We start from the raw sequence: 23,036 nt of genomic DNA on the forward strand, positions 1-23,036 counted from the left end.
GACTGTATTGCATGATTTCCCTGCAATTCTAGACAGGTAAAAGTACTAATAAGTACTTAAATAGAAAAAAAATTTTTGGCAAAATCATGCGTATGAAGAATCTTTAAAAAAGGAATGAGAAAAGCCGGAATCTTTAAAACAAGGAACAAGAAAACCCGGATTCTTTAAAACAAGGAACGAGAAAAGTCGGAATCTTTAAAAAAAAGAATGAGAAAAGCCGGAGTCTTTAAAACAAGGAACAAGAAAAGCCAGAATATTTAAAACCAGGAACGAGAAAACCCGAAATCTTTAAAACAAGGAACGAGAAAAGCCGGAGTCTTTAAAACAAGGAACGAAAAAAGTCGGAATCTTTAAAACAAGGAACGAGAAAAGCCGGAATCTTTGAAACAAGGAATGAGAAGTTGTTGATTTTTGTATGCGTTTGTATTACGGCCGGAAGTTTGTAACTAATGTAACACGGTTTGTAACACGGTTTGCATATGATAGCAGCTGGTTAGAGTGTATACGTAATTGTCGACAAGTATGAACTGGCTCTCTTTCGATAAAATTGGCTGTTATATGGAACATAAACTGAATTATTTTGTGGGGGAAGGAATATATAATACATGGAATATACTAATACGTATGTAATTATGCAAACGCTGAAACGAACACAAGGTTCATAGCTACATCCGGTCCGGTGATGTGTAAACGCAACTCCGTTTTGATACTTTTTTGCACCGTTTTCAGACCGATACGGAGTAGTGTAAACGTAGCCTAAAGGCTGTTTTCCACTTACGCGTTTTTTATAAGCACTTACACGTACAGAAAATTTAAATGCTTTTAAATTTTATTATTTAACATCTATGGCAACTAATGCACACTAAAATATGCGGAAAGCTAAGTCCCTTCGATTTATTCACTCAGTTTTTTCAAAAGTAACATGTATAAGGATTTGGACTTTTACGTGCGTGTACGTGCGTATCAAAACGCGTAAGTGGAAAACAACTCTAATTTAGATACAAACTTCCGGCCGTAATACAAAAGTGTACAAAAATCGACAACAAAATACTTGCTCCAAAAATGCTTCAAAATCGTAGACCATCCATTTGAATCAAAGTTTTTCTTTTCCGAAGGCAGCAGCTTTTACGACCTGAGATTTTAATTACGCCCGATACGAAATCAAAGTTTTCCGTGATTATGTCATGAAGGTTTTGCGTTTTTGCAAGTTATGCGCATAGTGAGTTTAAGACGAGTTAAAACTGGTAACTAGGAAACGTTTGCAAGCGTGCGATTTGCTAATGTAAAATTTTTGCTTGCGTCAGCATAACTGATATTTCTGAACTATAAAATGGGCGTGATCAATGTATGTGGTTTTTCTAAATTGACTACATCGTCATATTTACTTTACGTGTATATTGATGAAAACGCCGGGATTTAATAATAAATGTTGGGTCTAAACTAGTTACAATGTCAACAATTTATGCATATAGACTAAATTTAAAAGTATAAAACACATGCAATTAAATTTAAATCCTAGTATACTTTATACATATCGTAGCTAACTACCGCATGGAAAAACTAAACAGTAACAAATTGTCCTGCGAGGGTGTAGCGAACTGGGCTACATTGACGAATTCGTACGAGGATTTAACAAACTTTGACATTTCAGAACAACAGGAGCGAGATTTGACGGCGAAGTAATAGTATGTAAAATAATTTGTATTTTATTAGTAAAATTCTTTATATTTCTTTAATTATTTCTGATTTGCCGTGAATAAATCCTGGAAGGCAGAAGCTCCATATTAAAGACGCGCCGGAGTTAACGCCAGAACTGGCATCTTGTTTTTTTTTATTTTTCATCGTCGCAAGTCTGTAATGGCGCGAAATAAACTAGTATTTGAAACGTGTATGTGACCGTATTTATCTACGTCCCAGTCTTTTCTCCTAAGAGTTGTGGTGCACAGCTTTGGCTAATTTTCCGATGCGCGATTCGATTTCGCTAGCATGATACAGCAATTCCTCGAAGAGGAACTAATAAACCGTTCTTTTCATGTTGTGCGATTAAGTTTAGATTGAATTGGGGTAAGAATATATTTAATACATGTAGATTCTGGTCCTATTTTAATAATATCGCTGCTATTTCGCCGTTTAACAAGATGATGTGGGCCATGATGTGGTCGTGTATGGGCGCGTTGACACGTCGTAGTTTGCACAGGATTGAAGATTTAATATAACTATATATATAAACGCAAATTCCAAAGGAAAAATGTAAGACAAAGCGAATGTATCATGCAGTTTATTTACATCTTTGAACAATTGAATTTCTAAACTAATTTAGTAACCAGCTTCCGGCCGTATGATACAAAAGTATACAAAATTCGTAAACATCGCATAACTATATTTTCCGTGATTTCCAGAAATTCTCAGCCAACTTTGCATTTACTAATTTTAGTAACCTCTTTCAGAAAATTTCCTTTTTTATTACCGGGGTAAAAAATAAGTCTTAAGCACCAGTCGTCTATTGTAGGGTCAAATTTTAGGGTACGAACGCCGAGCATGCAACGATACCTTCAAAGCCAGAAACAGGAAGCGTACTTTTTATACTGTTCTTGCGTGCATAAAGCTTTCAGAAAACACAGTATACAAGAAAAACTACGTGGTGTTACCTGCAATCCTTGAATTGAAGATCGTTGCAAGAATCAGTACAGTACAACTGCCATCAATACAACGGCGCATGGCGTACATCAAAACCATTTAGTTCCCGTTTATCAGTTAATATCTTCACCGATATAGCCAGGCTAATAAACTTCACAACAACTCCGCAAGTACAACCCTTTTCAGCCAAGTTGAGTCTACGTATACAATATGTTGTAGACTTACTTTTCAACCGTTGTAAGCGTCTACCGCAATAGTTCTCTCTCTATAACTGGGCATGATTTCCGGGTGGGGATTTTTTATTTACACTTGAATGACGTATATATGTGATAAAATTATTATAATTGAGACAAGTCGGCGAGGCTACTTCCGTGTACAAATATTAAATCTCTTCAAACAACAGGGGCGAAGACTGTAATCTTCAAAGTTTTTATGGCAAATTCTCAAGTGAAATGTCATATAGGCTCGTAAATAACCTAAATTTAGACTGCGATCAATTTTTAACGCTTTGTTTGCTGATGCGGTTCTATTTGGAAGTGTAGTGTTACTCCATGATAACATATCATATGTCACGTGCTGTCAAATTTGCTTTAAGACGACAGGATCTTATTGTTTTCACGCACCTTGGGCCGGTTGTATGAAAGCCGGATAGCGCACCAACGGATTGTGTTTTTTTAAAATAAAAATTTTATACGCAAATTGTAAAATTAATATGTTCTAGAAGGTCCTATTTCACCCTACATATGGACCGTCTCTGGTCTAGCTGTAGTTATCGCATGCACTAATTTTAGCTTGGGCAAAGGTCAAGGCCTCAATAGAACAAGGCTGTTTTTACCAGCGATGTCAATAGTTATAAAGTCCAAAATCTGACAGAACTCTGGCATCTTAGCATGCGAACAACGTATGCAAACTTGTGTTACGGCCAATTGAATCTCCCTTGACGGTCTTCCCTTCACGTGGACAAGAACAATATATAGCCCTCTTTTCTGCTAGGATTTTGGCTGCTCCCCATGCAGGCGTGCATTGGTCATTCTCAAGACCTCAGCCAATGCAACCACAACGCCGGTCAAATATTTAAAGGTCTTTTTTCGAAAGGCAGCAATATACGTATATCTGCATTTAAAATAATTTTAATAACAAAAACTACAAAAATAAACTCCATCCACCTCCCTAAACGAAGGACTGGCCGCTGTGGCATCCGCATGTAAATATACTGATACGTTATGTTCATTCATATGTTATCTCTAGATAGTCTATCGATATTCTTCTTGTGACTTTGAATGAATTGCAATGATTAAACAATGGCAGGAAGTGCTGTATTTCTGGACAACACCTCACCACGTGAAGTGCATTTGTCTCAGTATAGCTAATGGGGTCCCTAGATTATCAGGTCTCAACTAACTGAGCAACATGCACAGGAAACACTTAGGTTAATTAGAGCCTCTAGACCTTTTATTCGAGCGCTTCCTGCCCAATTTATGTGCCACAAAATGCCTCATGCATGCATGGTGTTGTCTTTGCTAAGTTGCCAGACGTACCGAAAATCCTTAAAAGAATTTCAACATATAACTACATTAAAAGCTCTGAAATCGCCCGTTGTCGGTATAACTTTGGTTAAATCCTATATTTTCCTAAATCGAGGATCCTCTTCAACAATTGTTGCTTCAAGGCTTAAATTTTATTGCTCTTCAAGCTTTTTTAGAACGGCTGAAAAATCACTACCCGGCTTTTATACATCCGGCCCAGTAAAGTTTTTAGCTCATTTCAGCATCGATTTAAGTGTGGTTTATAAAACCAAATTATAATTATTAAATAATAAAATATTGTTGCGGGAGTATGATTGATTTTACCTATAGTTAATAAAAATTGATTCTGGATTATCACACTTACGGCGCCACGAAACATTGCAAGGCATTCTGACATTCCAGTTGCCATAACAACCGTTTACTAGTAAGACAACCTGCAAATTAAAAGAAGTTAGAAAACAATTTGATCGTGGTGTGGCCAGTGTTGGTCATTTCTATGCGAGGGTGGAAAAGGTGGTAGCGTGAAAAAGCCATAAGCACACACGTAAATCGACACCGTGATTTCGGTCGGTTTATCCAGGTTTTGAGTGGAGGTTTTATCAACAATTGTCACTGACTGTATGCTTAGGTTTATGCAGATCTCAAAATTTTGATAAATCGACTAAAATCGCTGCTTGCGCCCGATTTTGGAATTATTCTAGCAAGATATATTACATATGTAACGAGCACTTGAACATTTTTTAATTCTTAATTCTCACGCGTATGCGTTGATTACAGAGGTCTTACAGCAACGTGGCGACTGTGCTAACCGCTTATTTTAGGCAGGCTTCAACAAAATAATTTATTTACCTCGACAGAGATCTGACAAGATCTGCATTCAACTGATCCCCCAATTTCAATGCAATTTTTCCCGCCAAAGTTTGGCTCAGGGTTGTTACAATCTGGTTGCCATGTTTCAAAACCTTCGCCGCAACTCATATTCCACTTTTTTAAGGGCAAATTGCCATTATTACAGTCAACCAAGCAAAATGTAGTAAATGTACTGGTGCTGAAAACGAAAAGTTTTTAACCTAAATGAAATAAACATAGTAAAAGACAAAGCTGGGCGTTTTTTTTACCCCCCCCCAAATCTCAGGAGTTTAAGCCTAAGCTGGATGTACGAAGGATGGATAGCGCTATCAACCAGTGTTTCACTATCCGGTGCATAGCGCTATCCAGCTTTCGTACAACCGCTCCCTGGCTTTTAAAATCAACACACTATGCTTGGCAAGCGTACGTCTCCATGCATGCGTCCCTTGATTCCTCTTGCCCAAAGATAAGGCTAAGTGTACAGAAAACGAAAAAGAAGTTCTTCAAACGCGTGAAACAAACTCGCGTTACCTGTTATATAAACATTTAGCGATATCACAGTATTGGCCCATCTCTGGGTCCTTTCTTTGGTAAAACACCAATTAAGGTCGTTGTCCTGAGTTCTTGCGATTACGACAGTTATTCTCGGCCATATTTAATTCTGGATATGTGGTGTTCATGGTATGACGATGTCGACATCGTTCTGTCCATGACTGACACGGAGTACCCGAGGCAGTCACTGATATGCTCCCATGGTATAAATAAACTGCCTCCGTTTAAGTATAGGCAATCTACAGTGTGTATGAAAAAAATTCGAATCCAACTTTGACAGGCTGCTGCGTATAAAATACTAAAGTAAACGATATAATTTTTATATGACAACCAGTGGCGTAGCCAGCCTGACGATTTTGTCCCGCTATGTAAATTTTGAGTTATTATAATTATTCATGTCTTCAGAAATCTATTGTTTTCACAGTCAGTGAACACGAAAATATTAGCATAGCGGGACAAATCGACAGGCTGGCTACGCTACTGATGACAACAAAGATTAGCTTATTTAGTTTGCGATTATACCGTTCTTATATCGACACGACCAAAACTGGCCGAGTTATCTTCTTTTAAAAATTGTTGCTCGAAATCAAATTTTTCCGCCGATGGGAATTCGAAGTGAGACCTCCAGACAAAAGAAAATGCAAACTTGATCAATAAATGTTCGTTGTTCCATGCTTAATTGAAGAATTGTGTTCTTCAAAGCTAAATTTGCATTTTAGTTTTCAGTAATAATTAGATTTTCAAGCCCTTTTGGACTAATTTTCAATAAAACAAACGTCCAATTCCCATCGGCAGAAAATTATGATTTTTTGAACTTTTTGAACCAGTACTCCTTCACTTTTCAACTAAATGACACGTACAACGTGTCATTTGAAAGAGAAAAAAAAGAACTTCGCAATGGTGTAAAAATCAACCAAATTTCTCAAATATATTTTGCATTATTACACGCAAAATTTAGATTCGAATTTTTTTTATACACCCTGTATATGAAATCGATTAATCAATTGTTTGTAGCATCTGTATGCACAGTGCGTCATTCTTTCCTTTTTAGAACGATACGATATTCTGAAAATCATAATCACTGCGGTGAACTCACACTGGTATTGATCTACAGGGTGTCCCAAAAAAACGAAAACTATTGAAATCACTCATTGTTAAAATTTGAATGCCGTGTGCACGAATTTTAACCCGTGGGGATTTAATGCAACTCAGTGAAATGCTAGATGCTTTGTGTTGCTAGAGAAAGGGGACATGTCAAAGGTCATGATGATTGAGATGCACATTTAAATATTGTTAGTAAATATCATTTTCGCGTACGAGCAAATTTTACTACATCATATGCATGCATAAAAATGCTTATGGCAAACATTTACACACTTGTGGGTCCCAACAGAGTGCTTAGGCATTAAACTCTAACAATTACATTGTTATGGGTGATTTCAATAGTTTTCGTTTTTTTTGGGACACCCTGTATAATGTCATCATTATCGTTATAATCGCCGAGTCGGAGGTACCCATTCCGCTCGGATATTTACACCCACGATGTGCAAATGCGAAATCAAAGCAGTGAATCAAAGTCGTTCGTCACGTCACGCCATGGACCGTCTTCTACGTTATACGCATTCGCCAGTGTGAACTACTAAGTTCTTGATTGATCGAGACAAAAATTTGTAGTTTGAAACGTGCAAAACTGTCATTTCGCGAATTATGATGAAATTTATAAATAACATTTTCATCAATATGGAATATATACATATTCTCAAATGTATTTGAACATAAATTTGAATGTTTTATTTTTACTCTTGAATGTTTTATTTTAAAAATTTACTCTTGTACCTCTTGTACCTAGGCAAATTCAATCACAATATCGGCATGTACACACAAAAACAATCCGAATATACGTCAATTTATACCTAATGTTACGCAAGGCTTTATTGAGTTCAGAGATATGCATGTAAAAATAGGAATATCAATAGCATAACAGGGATTAGTGAATGATTTTTGCCACAAGACGCCTAGTAAATATAATTTTCGGCCATTAGCAAACATTAATCGCCTTTCCTTTTATGACATATCGTGGGATTAAATAAGTAATAAGGTGAAAATATTTATTATCCTCCCAGAACTAGTACTAATACCTGGATAAACAGCTCTTAAGTCGTCACTAATCTCAATTGTGGCATTTTAAAAAAAAATGTGCGTGCTGTAGGCCACTCAAGTTCTTATGTCAATCAATTGTGTTAAAAATGTTGCGCGGTCAAGCATGTAATAGATTACGTCATCAAAAGTTCAATTCGATAAAATAAGAGTGAACATAGTTTAAGTTGAAAGACATTGTTCACAGACGTATTGTTTGTAAATTTTACTAGTTGTTGATGATAAATATTTTAAGTTGTGAACATTTTTAACTATTGATTGATTGAGCAGACCAACTCGACTAGTGCGACAACGCCTTAAACGAACAAGATATGATAGCTGGAACGAGCTTCTAAGACCAATCCACATTTCTAACTTACAACGCTGATTGGTTAGATAGGGATCAGCCTGCTCTGGTTGATGATGTCTGCAAGTTTCCCTTCACCGTTACTATAAAAGGGCGTGCACAACACCCCAACCTTCAGTGGACTAGCGGTGTAAAAAGCATATGAAACGTTAGAGAAGCTCAACTATTACAGAACCAACGACCAAAGACAAGAACAGCAACGACGAATATTTGAAGAGAAGAACGAAACCAGAAACTAACATCAATGAACATTAATTAACCCATTGTAAAAGATCTCCTACCTCGCGTAAATAGAAAATAAAAAACATATAACACTAAAATTATTCTAAAACAAGACGCCTGTTCTGGCGTTAACTCCGGCGCACGAGGCAGTCTTTAATATAGAGCTTCTGAACATAAGCAATACAGTTCATATTCGCATTTAGATGCCTTGCAGACCTAAATGTTTGATCGCGAAATTCGGAAGCACATCGTACTTTAAAAAGTATAGAAGTTCAATTGTTCAAAAATGTAAATAAACCGCATGATACATTCGCTTTGTCTTACACTTTGCCTTTGGAATTCGCGCTTATATATTAAATTTTCAATTCTGTGCAAACTACGACGTGTCAACGCGCCCATACACGACCACATCATCTTGGTAAACGGCGAAATAGCAGCGATATTATTAAAATAGGACCAGAATCTATATGTATTAAATATTTTCTTACCCCAATTCAATCTAAACTTAATCAAAAAGCATGAAAACAACGGTTTATTTGTTCCTCTTGGAGGAATTGCCGTATCATGCGAGCGAAATTGAATTGCGCATCGGAAAATTAGCCAAAGCTGTGCACCACAACTCTTGGGAGATAAGACTGGGACGTTGATAAATACGGTCACTACACATTTTAAATATTAGAATGTTTTGCACCATTTCAGACTTGCGACGACAAAAAATAAAAAAAAACAAAAAACAAAACCAAACCGGGGCGAATTTTCGTTGCTGGCGCTGGAGTAATAACAAGAGAAATGAAATCTACACTATTTTTACTGTATACTGCCTATGTTTTAACTTTAAAAAGAAGTTATAGAAGCGAGAAAAATGCGAAAAGTTTTTGATATTTTACTCATTTTTTTAATGGGCCGATTCTGGACCCGAACCACTTTAAAATTGTTATAATGAATTGAATCGTTCGATCGGCCACATTTAAATAAATTATAATGTTTGACTTAAGATATAATTTTAGTGAAATTTAAAACGCAGTGACGAGAGTCTTATGTCCTGTAGTGATCAAGCAATCTCAGTTGTGGGAATGCTAGCAATTTCCGTTGGCAAAATCACAGCTGAGGGTCTTTCCAGAGTGTCGTAAAGCTCTGTCGCATTCTCCTCTCGTTCCCGTAACGCATTTGTTTCGAAACACAAATCGTCGTACGGAACGAAGACATTTTTGACATGACGTCCCAGGACGTCATAAACATGGTTGCCAGACACATCAACATTTCCCCACGCGTTTCGAAGCCAATCAACAGCCAATGGTGGAAAAAGCTGGAGTCTGTCATACCAAGAGCTCTGCGAAGGATGTGTGTTGACATAATCTCTTCTCCACAGAACAACACCACGCGAATATTGCGGAATCGGATTTCCATCAGGTGTTAGATTACCGTACTCTGGAGGACGGTTTTCCGGAGTTGCTGAATGTGAAGAGTCTTATAAGGAATAAAAATGCTCATATCTGTAGACTCTCTGGGCAGATTGTTGAAATGCGCAAGGTCCAAGAGTCAATTCAAGTATGATGCGCAGCAATAAACGAACTCCACACGCACAGATCACACATAAACAATAACTTTAATACCAGTTATAATTATACAATGTTCTGTTGTTGATTCTCGATAGAGATTGAGGTTGAGGTTTGGTAGATAGATTGGTATGATTGCGGATATGGATATAGATATGTTTGCGGGTTCGAACTACACAATTTAGAAAAGATTTACATAGATTATGGCATGCGCGCAAACTAACATAAGCATAATATATACATGAATACGATTTGACACTCTACGCGATTGAGAATAGAGAATAACGAACTGACTACTACAAGATAAATGTAACTTACTTTGGTTGGCGCACACCAAACTTGAATAGATATTGATGATAATTCGTTCGTATAGATTTATAGATGTTTACCGTTCTCGCTCTGTTTGAGTTGACAATATACTGACACCTGATACTTTAAAACTAAAGACTAATAATACATGCGTTCCGTTGCCATGGAAATGGCAACATATCAACATTCCAGACTACGTGTACGTTTCAAACCTACAATATCATCATACAAATATTATTAACTTTCTGTTTGTCGGTGCGTTTGGTGATTTTAGTGGCATCCGGGAATGAGGATAATACGAACCACTGCAGAAATAAGAATTGAATGAAAACCAAGGAGTAAACACACTGTAAAAAATGAATGGTTGAAACAACCAAAAAAAAAAGGTTCTCCTGGATGCAACCAGGACAATCAATTAAAATTTGGTTATTTTTTTACCAAATTCATTTTGGTTAAAATTACCAATATTAATATTGGTTGAATCTACCAATATTTAATAGGTTGATGTAACCTATATTGAATTTGGTTAATGTAACCAATGTGCAATGGTTTTTTTGACCAATTATTTCAACCAATTAAAGATTGGTTAAATTATCCTGAAATTCAGAGCACTTCAAATCAAATTTTGTCAAAACACACAAATATATTATAAAAGATCTAATATAATAAATAAATTATCCTAATGGTTATTTGCATACATATATACAAATTACTACATTCAAACACTTATCTTACTAGGATTCATCTATCTATACTTAAGTCATTTCCAGGTTCTCAAAGCTGCGGTAAAAAGTTTTTAACTCCAATTGGAATGTTCGTTTTTCCGTCTGTTTGTAGTAATATCTGGTCCAGAAGAAGGAACACATTCTTTGTCTACCCACCTCCATCTTTAGGGTTCTCTGTGTTGGATACATACAATGCAGTCAGCAAACACACAACAGCATTTAAGATGGAAAACTGCTTAAACTTTATTGCTACCATGCCTTCAGCCAAAAGGTCTAGTGAATGGATGTCACCAAGAGATCCAGTTAATAGCAACTTCGGGAATGTTCTTTTTTTTACAATGGTCTAAATTTCAACACCACTGTCATCCTAAAATAAAATTTAAAAATTATAAAACTTTATATTCCTAAGCTTGGAAATAAAACATTTACATATGGGAAAAATCCTGGGACACAAAAGAGCAAGACCCTACACTTGACAAGCAGCCACTTGAGCATATTTTTAGTTCTTATGGAGTAACTCTTGAACTATAGTTTAATATTTACAGGAACAATTTCCCAAAATAATTGTCCAGGTCTTTCTCTGCCTCAACTGATGCAGCGGGGCAGTGTAGATGCAATGGTTTTCAATTTCTATTAAATAAGTTTGATTACAAGATTCAGCAGGCAACATAATAAATGTGATTTGCATAGTTCAACATTGTATATTATATACATATATATCTGTAGATACCTTTTTCTAGTTCGGGTGACAATCCTCTAATAGACCAATAATGTGTTGGACATCTTTGTTCTTGTTCTTTTCCAGAGCAGCCAGCATTGATGGCTTTTTTGAATCAATGTTTCGGCATCTTAAACATGTGCATCGAAATGATGCTCTACACACAGAAAAAGTAAAAGTCAACAATTAGCTAAACCAAGATATGTATATAAGATATATTAACTTCCACAAATAGTTACTAACAATTACTACTTACCACATATACTCTTAATTTTCTCTGGGTCGAGTTGGGGTTTTGCATCCTTTTCTTTAAAGACATTTGAAAGTTTCCCAGGGATGGAATGAGAGCAAAGTTGTTCTTGCATCCTCGACATGCCCATAATTGCATAAACCAAATTTTGACCTTTGGTTAATATGTTTGGATATAAGAAAATCTGTAAATTTTAACAGTAAATATGAAATTTAAACATTTGACACCTTATTCATTCTTAGCATGATGCGATGATATAGCTATAGAATTTATAAATGTACTGCAAAGCATTGACAGAAATAGTTGTAATAGCCCTATTTATAATGATATAAATAAAAGGTATATTATACTATCTATATGATTCACCAGAAGTAGGATTTGCAGTTGTTGAGTTTTGACAGCATAAATACAATAATACTTGCCATTTCTGATTCAGCATCAGAATTTGAGGATTTCTGATTCAGCATCAGAATTTGAGGATTTCTGATTCAGCATCAGTCACAAGAATCTTGCACTCAAAGGTGATCTTGAAGCCTTGATGGAGTGAATAAAGTAATCTTTTAAATGACTCAGTGCATGGTTATATATAGAGGGCATTTCATATTTAATTAATACTAGTAGGCATGTGACAGCTAGACAAAGTTTTGAAAAAGTGTCCAGCAGCCATACAAAGTCTGATCTGAAAAAATAGTCAATATTAAACATATACTATATACAAACACACTCACCACTGAATTATAATACTTTAGCTGTACACATGTTGTTGTTGAAATTGTAGATAGTTGAATGGAACCTTTGATTATTTTCTTATCAACTTTAGAAATTCCACATGGCCATGACACAATTACTTCTTCCTCGCGATCACAGTCACTATTCACAAATAATCCGGATCTCCTCGCATATTAATCCAGCGTGTTTCACCAATTTCGCATGACTACTCATTGACAAATTCAAATAACGCGTATTTTATGTTAAAATACGAAAGAAAAACTCACTAAATTCTACTATAAAACCTTGAACCGATGACAAAGAGTCAAAGACGCGCTCAAAATTTGAAAATAAAGCGTGTCGGTTATTATACAAGTCCCACATAACCTTGCGGTCCTTTTTGGGCAAAACGCCCGCCACATAACCTGCGAACAGGTATATTATGAAAACAGTTTACAGATAAGTGCGAAATATGTGTGATTTGTCCTTACAAAACGAGTGATTTTTGCTGAGAATTTTAACTTTAAGATTTAATATTCTATAGGATTTGTAAATTCTATAGAATACGGCAATGGAATTCTATATAGCATAAGATCATAAGAAGTCCTATAGAATATTCTATAGCCATAGGATTTAGAATGTGCTATAGCATTCTAGCATATTCTATTGGATTCAATAGAACATAGAACCAGAGGTCTACAAATATACCCCATTGACCACAAAAATTAATTGGTCAATTTAACCAAATTTTATTTGTTGCTACTAAATATATTTGGTTGTTTTTACCAATATGAGCTTTCATATCCATTTTACCAATTTTTTATTGGTTATTTCTACCATTTTAATTTGGTTTTAACCAATTTAATTGGTTGAAACAACCATTTTATATGGTTGCAACCTTTTTTTTTGGTCATTTCAACCATTCAGTTTTTACAGTGCAATGCCCTGACTCAATGTTAGCTTATAGTTTGTAAGAGTGACTTATTAGTTATTACAATATATGTATTCATAGTTTCTCAGTTGGGGTTAGCTCTTACTGCTGTTGTAAATATGTTTTTAGTAGTACTTTGTCCTCGATTTAATTTCATGTCCACAATTCACGAATATATCCCTTTATTCTAATAATTTTTTTAAGTGGTTGGGTAAGGATTAGGGTCAGGTTTTGGATTAAAAGTTGTGCTTGGGAAAAAGTACATGAGTTTAGTTTTGTTCTCGCACAGCCTTCCCTTCCTGGTGATGCTTTTGGGTAAATAAATAGACAGAGAGTTGTAATCAAACTACTTTTAGTTAGTAGCAATTAGATATTTTACCTTCTTTGCGTTTTCGCTTTCTAATGATCAAAAGCAAAACTATGACGAGAAACACAAAGGCAACAGTAGCAATGACGATAGAAATCGTCTTTTTGTTGAAAATATCTATAAATGCACCAAAGAAGTTGTTTGAAAAAAGAATGCAGAAAATAGAGTTGTATAACAAACAAACAATATCTATTTGGAAAAATTTTGAAAATTTTCAACGGTAAACAAGCTGGTTTCGGGGTGTTTGATCTATGATTGGTCGAGCGACCTCGGATTCTTACGCCATACACACCTAAGCGGATCTTTCAAGTGGCGGCGAGTAACTACAACAAATTTGTTTTCTCAAAAATTCACCGTTGTATTCATACCAGAGCAATTATTCGCCCCATGCTCAGTAAACATCGTTAATTAAGAACTTCGAATTCGTCTTGGTTACTATTTAATTATATACATCTCGCCTTCGGGAATAATTGTTAGTTAATACACTTTCTAACATTATATCAAATATAGTACAGTCCAGAAATAACCTAACAAAAACCGCGGTTAACCTACGTCGAACCGCGGTGAGACGGAGGTTAAACCTCCGCTTTAAGCCCGTTCTCCACTGGGCTAATTTGTTGGCGCGAACAGATAAAAAGTAAGAAGCAATCATACTTCTTTGCGGCGAAATTTTTCGCAAGCCAATCACAACACTGGATTTCAGATATCGCTTCGCGTTGCGCGAATAAATTCGCCTAGTCGAAAACGTCTTTACTCGGTCTGTATGGTCTGACAGACGTTTCTTAAGAATTTTTTGATTTGGTTAATGTGATGTCGTTCTCAGCTGTTCATAACATTTCGTACGGAAGCGAACGACCTGTGTGAAGGTGTTTTTTCAGTGGCGGTCGTCTGCGGTTTCTATCGGTTGCCCGCAACCGAACCGTGATCGCACTGCAACGGAACCGCAACGGAACTGCAACCGCAGTGTTAGGTTATTTCTGGACAGTACTGTAAATCTTGTGCGACCATCCTGCTGTAACAAGACCGAGTCAATTGTTACCTGAGCAATGTTTCATCTGACATACTTGAACCCGATAAGCTGCTCCCTGCTTACTACAATTTTCACTAAACTCTCCAGGCGGTATTTCACACAGTCGCATCCATATTTCAACACCTTGACCACACGTGACACTGCATGGAGATGACTTTGTCCAGTTGGCAGAAGTACCAGCAACTGCAAAGTGAAAATTAGAATGAGACACACACAGCCCCGAGTTCTAATTCGGCCAAATGTATTATTTAAAAAAATGTATATGCACTGTAATAAGTAGAGTTCTGCACTGAAAGTTAGAACTGAAAGGGCTGACTATATAGTGAGGAAGAATTAGGTAGAAGAAGCCCGGAGAACAAAAGAATATCATAAAGTTACTCTTCAGCAGTCTTTAGCAGTTTGTTTGAGTCTTACTAAGACAACGTTTTCTTCTACATTTCCTTAACTCAGCCGAGTTTCCCAGCCAATTGCAGTTACGGCCTCCGTATTTTGGTTCTGGATTATCACAATTACGGTGCCATTTTTCCACTCCTTCACCGCACGAAACATTGCAAGGAATACTCAAACTCCAGTTGCCAACTAGTATCACTAGTAATAACAACATTAAAATATTATAATATTCTTGTATGTTTGCATGGTGACATCAATAAGTAAATTAGCTTGTAGGTATTATAAAGTTAGTAAACAACTTGAACGTGGGATCGGACGTGTAAGTAATTTCTACCCGGAGGTGAAAAAACTTGAGGCGTAATGCCAGCAAATGTAGCCTGAGAAGTTGAAAACTATTCTGGGAAGATATATTTTTAACGAGGACTTGAACTATTGCTATTCGTAATTTCCTCGTGTACATGTTGATTACAAGTACATTTTTTCACTTTGGAAGCTTGTATAATAACTATATTGGTGTGCGGACGTAACTAAAACCGACTAAATTCTGCTTACGCTTATGTTGGTTCTTACAGCACCTTTGCGACTATATGTCATCGGCTAATTTCAGTATGCTTTAACAAAATAATTCCCTTACCTGGGCAGGGTTTAGCTAAACAAGGTCTGTATACGACTGATTCTCCGATGTTACTACAGTTTTTTCCATGAAACTTTGGCTCAGGATTGTTGCAAACTCGTTGCCATGTTTCAAAACCTTCACCGCAACTTACATTACAACTATTTATTAATGACAGGTTGCCAAAATTACCGTCAACTAAACAAAATAATATAACGTATTGGTTTTGAATACAAACAACTTTTTATACCCTAATAAAACAAACGTGACACATTGTTATACCGCTACTTTTTTCGGAAGTTTAATCCGTTGAAAAAAAGTGTATTGAAAACAACACATCTATATTTCCACCCTTCACATGTGCATGGGAAACGAAGATGAACTTCTTCAAACACGTGAGACAAACCCACGATACCTGGTGTACACTTAGGGATATCACAGTACTCCCATCTCTTGTTTCTATCTGAAGTAAAACACCAAGGTCTTTGTCCTGAGTTTTTGGGATTACGACAGTAATTCTTGGCGTTATTTAAATCTGGATATGTGGTGTTCATGGTATGACGATGTGGACATTGTTCCGTCCATGACTGACACGGAATACCGGAGGCTGTGACTGATATATTGCCATGGTAATTGCTTCCGTTTAAGTAAAGGCAATCTGGGTAAAAGGATACACATATGAAAAAATGTTCAGGTTCAATTGGGCCTAAGCCGCTAGAACAGTACAGACCAACAAGAAGTATACTAACACCACTAAATAAGAATGGATGGCATCAAATTGGAATCAGGTATTTTATGTTAACAATGAGTTTATAATCATTTTCAGTAACTGTTTCAACTGCTGCTAGTTTGTTTAATTCCGCACTTGCCCTTCTGTAATTACACCTAATTAATTTGACGTCTTACGACTGTTTAGTTTGAATGTAGAAAGTTGTTAAACTCTCATTCAATCAGCATCGAGCAATTTTGTCATGCTAATAATAAGGCTTGTTAAGGTGGCTCGATACAGTTTTAAAAGATTCCATGGTTCATCATTTTGATACGTTCAAACAGCCCTTTTTTACAATTTATTCTAGAGATATTGGGGGTTTCATATATTTTGATATTTCTATTTTTGAATCGTTTTAGTTTTAGAAACAATTTGGTTTCTATTGGTAGCCCGCAACCGAACCGTGATCGCAATGCAACCGAGCGGCAAAGGAACCGCAACCGCAGTGTTAGGTTATTGCTGGATAGTACTGTAAATCTTGCGCGACCACCCTGATGCAGTAAACTCTATATACACTGGCGGTCAAAAAGAACTGCTCAAAACAAGTTAAAATGCTCTCAAATGAACGTAACTGTCCCTCTAACAATATATACTGTCAAATATAGAATAGATTACATGCTAAACTATATGAAATATTAATATTTTGTTGACCCTCCTTTGGCTTTATAATTGATGACGGCCTTACACCGGCGTGGCATACTTTCTGTTAAGGTGGTAATCTTCACGGTCATCCTAAGAAATTCATCCTATGGACAGTCTTTACAGCAACGAATAAATCATGGACGCTTTATGAATGAATTCCTTTCTTGCACTATCTCCTTGACATTGTCCCACAGATTTTCAATAGAATTAAGGTCTTTTGATTGTGCAGGCCAATCTATTTCTGTCACTCCCTCTTTCTGAAACCATTGTTTGACAATATCTTGGAAGTATGGCAGGTTGCATTACATTATTAAAATATTGTTTGGAATAAGAGAGTTATGCAAAATGCCTATGAAGCTCTCTCCTATATTCGCTTCTTTTTTATGAATTTTTATCTAAACAGTTCTTTTTGAGCGCTAGTGTACCAAAAAAATAGATTGTCACGATTCTTGTAACATACGATAATAGCAACATTTGAGCAGTTCTTTTTGACCGCCAGTGTATATCTGTTCCATTTGGTGAAGTAAAATTAAAATAATTATTGCATACATTTTTCCACACTTACCCAAATTTCCTGTCGGTTCAACTTCTCTGGGTGTATCTACAGAATGCGGAATTTAGTCATTGAGTAAGTAAAATTTTGCTCTACATATAAGAAAAGATTCGTTCGCATGCAGCCTTTTTCATTTTCAAAACACCATTTGTAACATTTAATAGGTTTTTATAAGCTTCCGACTAGAGGAAAATCACCCAGAAAAATATTTTCGTTGAATTGAACAAAAAAAAGAAGAAAGGAAAAAGAGAAAAGTTTTAAAGCATAAAATTAATTTTTTCCCTTACTTTACGCGCCTATGTAACTTCGTATTTGAAAGATCGAACATTTTATATTCATGCACGTGCACTGTACAATATAAATTACCTGTTAAGTTTTCAAAATCTTCGTACCAGCATTCTGGGGAGTCACCAGCATTCCTGTATGGTTGTAGCTCCCCCCGGAGCAGTTTCTTCTTTTTCGGTGAGCGAATTATCTCATATGTTACAATTATTTCCATTATTTCATGACATAAATGCTTAGCAGCATTATACGATTCGCGGCAAACTTTCTGCTCTTGATATTCGCTTTGCGTTCGGTCACAAATCGGAAAATGGAAATGACAATAGAATATACTAAGGACGTAAAAACATTTCCGTATTTCGTTGATATTCATATTAAAAAAAAGTACTGTATTTGAGTCGCCCAGCCTTTTAATATTATCTTCAAGCCTATTAATACCGTCGTTTTTGCGAATTTGATAAAACGGATCACTATAGACGTACTTTGGTAACAAGATACCATGATTTTCACAATAAGGCCGAGAAAAATTTACCAAAGGGTAACACGAACTTGAATTGATTATTGGCTCAGCTTCGGCAGGAATACATGTTCTAAACAACAAACGATCGATCTCTAAATATTTTTCATGGGACATGACAGCTCTGACTTATAACACGGTTTGCACATGATAACAGCAGGTTATAGAGTACATGTAATAGCCTTCTGAAGTGCTTACGTCACACAGTTTTCTATCTATACATTTTGTCCCACTTGTTTCCCAGATTGCATTGCGATTCATTGTTCGAGACCGACATGACGTAAGCACCTCAAAGGTCTATTGTGAACAAAACTAGTGTAAACTGGCTCTATTTCGATAAAACTGGCCTTTACGTTTATGAGTAAGTTGTGAAAACCAAATTACTTTTACCTGTTGCTAACGCTGTCTTGAAAACGATGTTGAACTACAAGTTAGGTAAAAATATATTGAAACATGACCTTGTTACATGATTTCCCTCCTGCAATTCTAGCCGGGTAAAAGTACTAATAAATATTTTCTGAGAAAAAAATTTTTGGCAAAATCATTGGTATGAAGATCGATGTAATCTATAGTAACGGTTATGGAACCATTTTAGATATGCTAGTAATACAAAAGCATACAAAATAGTTACACAATTTCCGCGCGTAATACAAAATATGCCAATTTAGCTTGGCTATATTTTCCGTATTTTACCCAATTTTGCAGTCAAACTTAGCATTTGCACTAATTTAAGTACGCCCAATTCTTTCATCTGTTATATGGAACCTAAACTTATTTTGTGGGGGAAGGAATACATAATATATATATAATTATGGAAACGATGAAACGAACACAAGGTTCATAAATCCGCTCCGGTGCTGTGTAAACGTTACTCCGTTTTGATACTTTTTTGCACCGTTTTCAGACCGATACGGAGTAGTGTAAACGTAGCCTAAAGGCTGTTTTCCACTTACGCGTTTTTTATACGCACTTACACGTACAGAAAAGTTTAAATGCTTTTAAATGTCATTATTTAACATCTATCGCAACTAATGCATACTAAAATATGCAGAAAACTAAGTTATTTGTGATTTGCCATGAATAAATCCTGGAAGGCGGGAATTCAGGACACCTGGTGCCTCAGACGGGACTAATGGAGATTTATGTCACGAATACAACAAGGATATAAAGCAACATGTCAGAAGGATCAAACGACTCGAAATCAAACATTGAATTGGCAACGAAACTTATACAGCTCAGATAAGCTCGGGACAAAACATGCAGAAACAATATTAATAGTGAAGAGAGTGCGATGAAGAGAATTGTCGAGACATTGAGAGAGATAGTAAACGAAACCAACAACAAGCTAGTACGAACAATCGAAGCAGAGAAAATTGCAGCAAAAAAAGGGAGCGACGAGATTGATGCATGCATGGATCGAGGAAATTGAAAGAGAGCTTAACGACGGCGATGAGAAAATAAGTATTTTGGAACAGTGGTTGAATGAAACGATCACAAAAAAAATGGATTTTGAAATGGAACTTCACGATGGCAAGATGAAATTACAAGCTCAGCAGATTGACCAAGCGTCAAAACAACAGATGTCAGATGAGATTTCTACCCCAAAAATGCAAAACTGCCGAAACTAATAATCACAGTATTTAATTGATCGTATGGAGACTAGCAGAGATTGAGGCGAAGTTTTCGGATACAATTGACAAAACAAACATAAAACCCTGTTACAAAATTTTCTTATTTAAGGAGTTGTTATGCGACAAATTTAAACGTGCGATCGAGGCTCTTGCATTTAATGGCGAGAGCTACAACAAAGCGGTTTCAATTCTCAAGGATGACTTGCGAGATAGCAAAAACGTATGTAAAAGAGGACCTTGAGCTTCCATATACAGCAACATCAAATCCTAAAAGGATATATGAATTCTATATGAGAAGTTATCATATTGTTTACATTCACTTGAGACATTGAAAAAGTTGGATGCCGTGAATGGAACTGTTGCCATGACATTGGATAAACTACCAAACATATGGGGTGACCTAGTACGAGGTGACTCTGGTTGGGAAAACTGGACCTATTTTAAACTCACCGAAGCATTGCGACTTTGGACTCGAAGGAATCCAGTTGAAGCACAGAAACCAGATGATTGGAAGAAGAATGTGATGCACCCAAATCAGATGGTCATGAGATAATGAAGACAGCTTATGCTGGGGGGAGGATAATGAAATTATATATCCAATAGTGCTTGTGGACGTGAATGGGATTAGGACACACGCGCTGCTCGATACTGCAGCTGGAAGCAGTTATGCCTCCAACAGTCTAACTAATGCACTAATAACCGAATTGAAATTATCTACCACTAGAGTAGAAGCTTATGCAGCCTGCATAAAATCATAAGATCAGAAATTTGAGCTTAATTTTGATTGAGTTTCATTAGTTCAGGCTTACTGACTTTCAACATTTCAATCTAAAGCCCGCTTGATAGAGAGATACAAACATTTAAATGGTACAAAATTTGAAGGTCCTGACACTCGTACACAAATACATTTACATCTTGTGCTTGCGGCTAATGATTATGCCAAAATAAAAACCACTACAGCCCAAAGGGTGGGAAAGCGAGGAGAGCCAGTTGCAGAAAGAACACTACTCGGGTGGACGGTGATGGCCCCAGGGAAAGAGGCCCCCATCATGTTGAACCAATCAACCACTGCTGATTACGAACAATTATGTGCATTAGACATCTTCGGACTTGCGAACAGAAACCAAAATAAACTTTTAGAGGTAAAAACTTAAAGGTAAACTTTTTTCTGATACATCCTGTATGTGAAGGAGACAAAGTTTATCTATCATTATCTCCATTACGACGTTCAAACGTAAAAACCTATATACTGGGTAAATCAGCCCAGTCCATAGTCTTTTGAAATCAAGCTAACAAATTATAACGTTGTGCGTTACGGAATACCGATCGATTGATCGAATTGACGAATTGCGCTTTAGACAATAAATTTCGAGTGAAGTAACAAGAAGAAAATAAACGAAGCACCTAGAAAGAGCATACTAAAATTAGAACAAATGGGAAATTTGGTTTTAAAATGTTCTAAAAAACGGAAAATATAGCCCTGTGATGTTGGCACATTTCGTATACTTTTGTTGTATTGCGTGCGGAAATGTATAACTAATTTAGTAACAAACTTCCGGCCGTAGTACAAAAGTATACAAAATTCGTAAACATCGCATGCCTATATTTCCCGTAATTTACAGAAATTCTGAGCTAAACTTGGCAATTTTACTAATTTTAGTAAGCTCTTTCAGACAATTTTCTTTTTTTACCACCGGGTAAGAAATTAGTCCAAAGCAGCAGTCGTCCATTCTAGGTCAAATTTTAGGCTAGGAACGCCGATTAAGGATACCTTTAAAACCCCAGTAGGAAGCGTACTTTTTATGCTGTTCTTGCGTGCAAAAAGCTTTCAGAAAACACAGTATACAAGAAAAACTACGTGGTGTTACCTGCAATCCTTGAATTGAAGATCGTTGCAAGAATCAGTACAGTACAACTGCCATCAATACAACGGCGCATGGCGTATATCAAAACCATTTAGTTCCCGTTTATCAGTTAATATCTTCTCCGATATAGCCAGGCAAATAAACTTCACAACAACTACGCAAGTACAACCCTTTTCAGCCAAGTTGGGTCTACCTATACAATATGTTGTAGGCTTACTTTTCAACCGTTGTAAGAGCCTTCTGCAATAGTTTGCTCTGTAAAACTGGGCATGATTTCCGGGTGGAGATTTATTACTTTCACTTGAATGACGTATATGTGATAAAATTATTATAATTGACACAAGCCGGCGAGGCTACTTCCGTGTACAAATATTAAATCTTTTCAAACAACAGGGGCTAAGACTGTAATCTGCAAAGTTTTTATGGCAAATTCTCAAGTGAAATGTCAGATAGATTCGTAAATAACCTAAATTTAGCCTGCAATGAGTTTTTAACGACTGGTTTGCTGATGCGGTTCTAGTTGGCAAGTGTAGTGTTACTCCATGATAACATATCATATGTCACGTCCTGTCAAATCTGCTTTAAGACGACAGGATCTTTTCGTTTTCACGCACCTTGGGCCGGTTGTATGAAAGAAAGCCGGATAGCGCACCACCGGATAGTGTTTTTTTGAATAAAAATTCTATACGCAAGTTGTAAATTTGCGGTTATTGGAGTAATATGTTTTAGAAGGTCCTATTTCTACCTACATATGGACCATCTCTTGTGTAGCTGTCGTAGTTATCGCATGCACTAATTTTAGCTCGGGCAAGGTCAAGGCCTCAATAGAAGAAGGCAGTCTTTTGTTTGTTAATAGTTATAATTAAAGTCCAAAATCTGACAGATCTCTTG

The 23,036-nt window shown here is 36.4% G+C and overlaps 1 long non-coding RNA gene across 1 annotated transcript; it reads right to left on the reverse strand.

Moving 5' to 3' along the window:
• Positions 1–10,587: 10,587 nt before the first annotated feature.
• On the reverse strand, positions 10,588–12,102 carry LOC114543260. The gene is made up of 3 exons (XR_003689948.1): positions 11,854–12,102; positions 11,610–11,754; positions 10,588–11,246 (listed from the first exon to the last, which is right to left on the reverse strand). It is a non-coding gene; the product is annotated as an uncharacterized LOC114543260 (long non-coding RNA).
• Positions 12,103–23,036: the final 10,934 nt, after the last annotated feature.

Source organism: Dendronephthya gigantea, unplaced genomic scaffold (genome assembly GCF_004324835.1).
Source record: "Dendronephthya gigantea isolate DGI-Jeju-01 unplaced genomic scaffold, DenGig_1.0 000428F, whole genome shotgun sequence".
Classification (NCBI taxonomy): Eukaryota; Metazoa; Cnidaria; class Anthozoa; order Malacalcyonacea; family Nephtheidae; genus Dendronephthya; species Dendronephthya gigantea.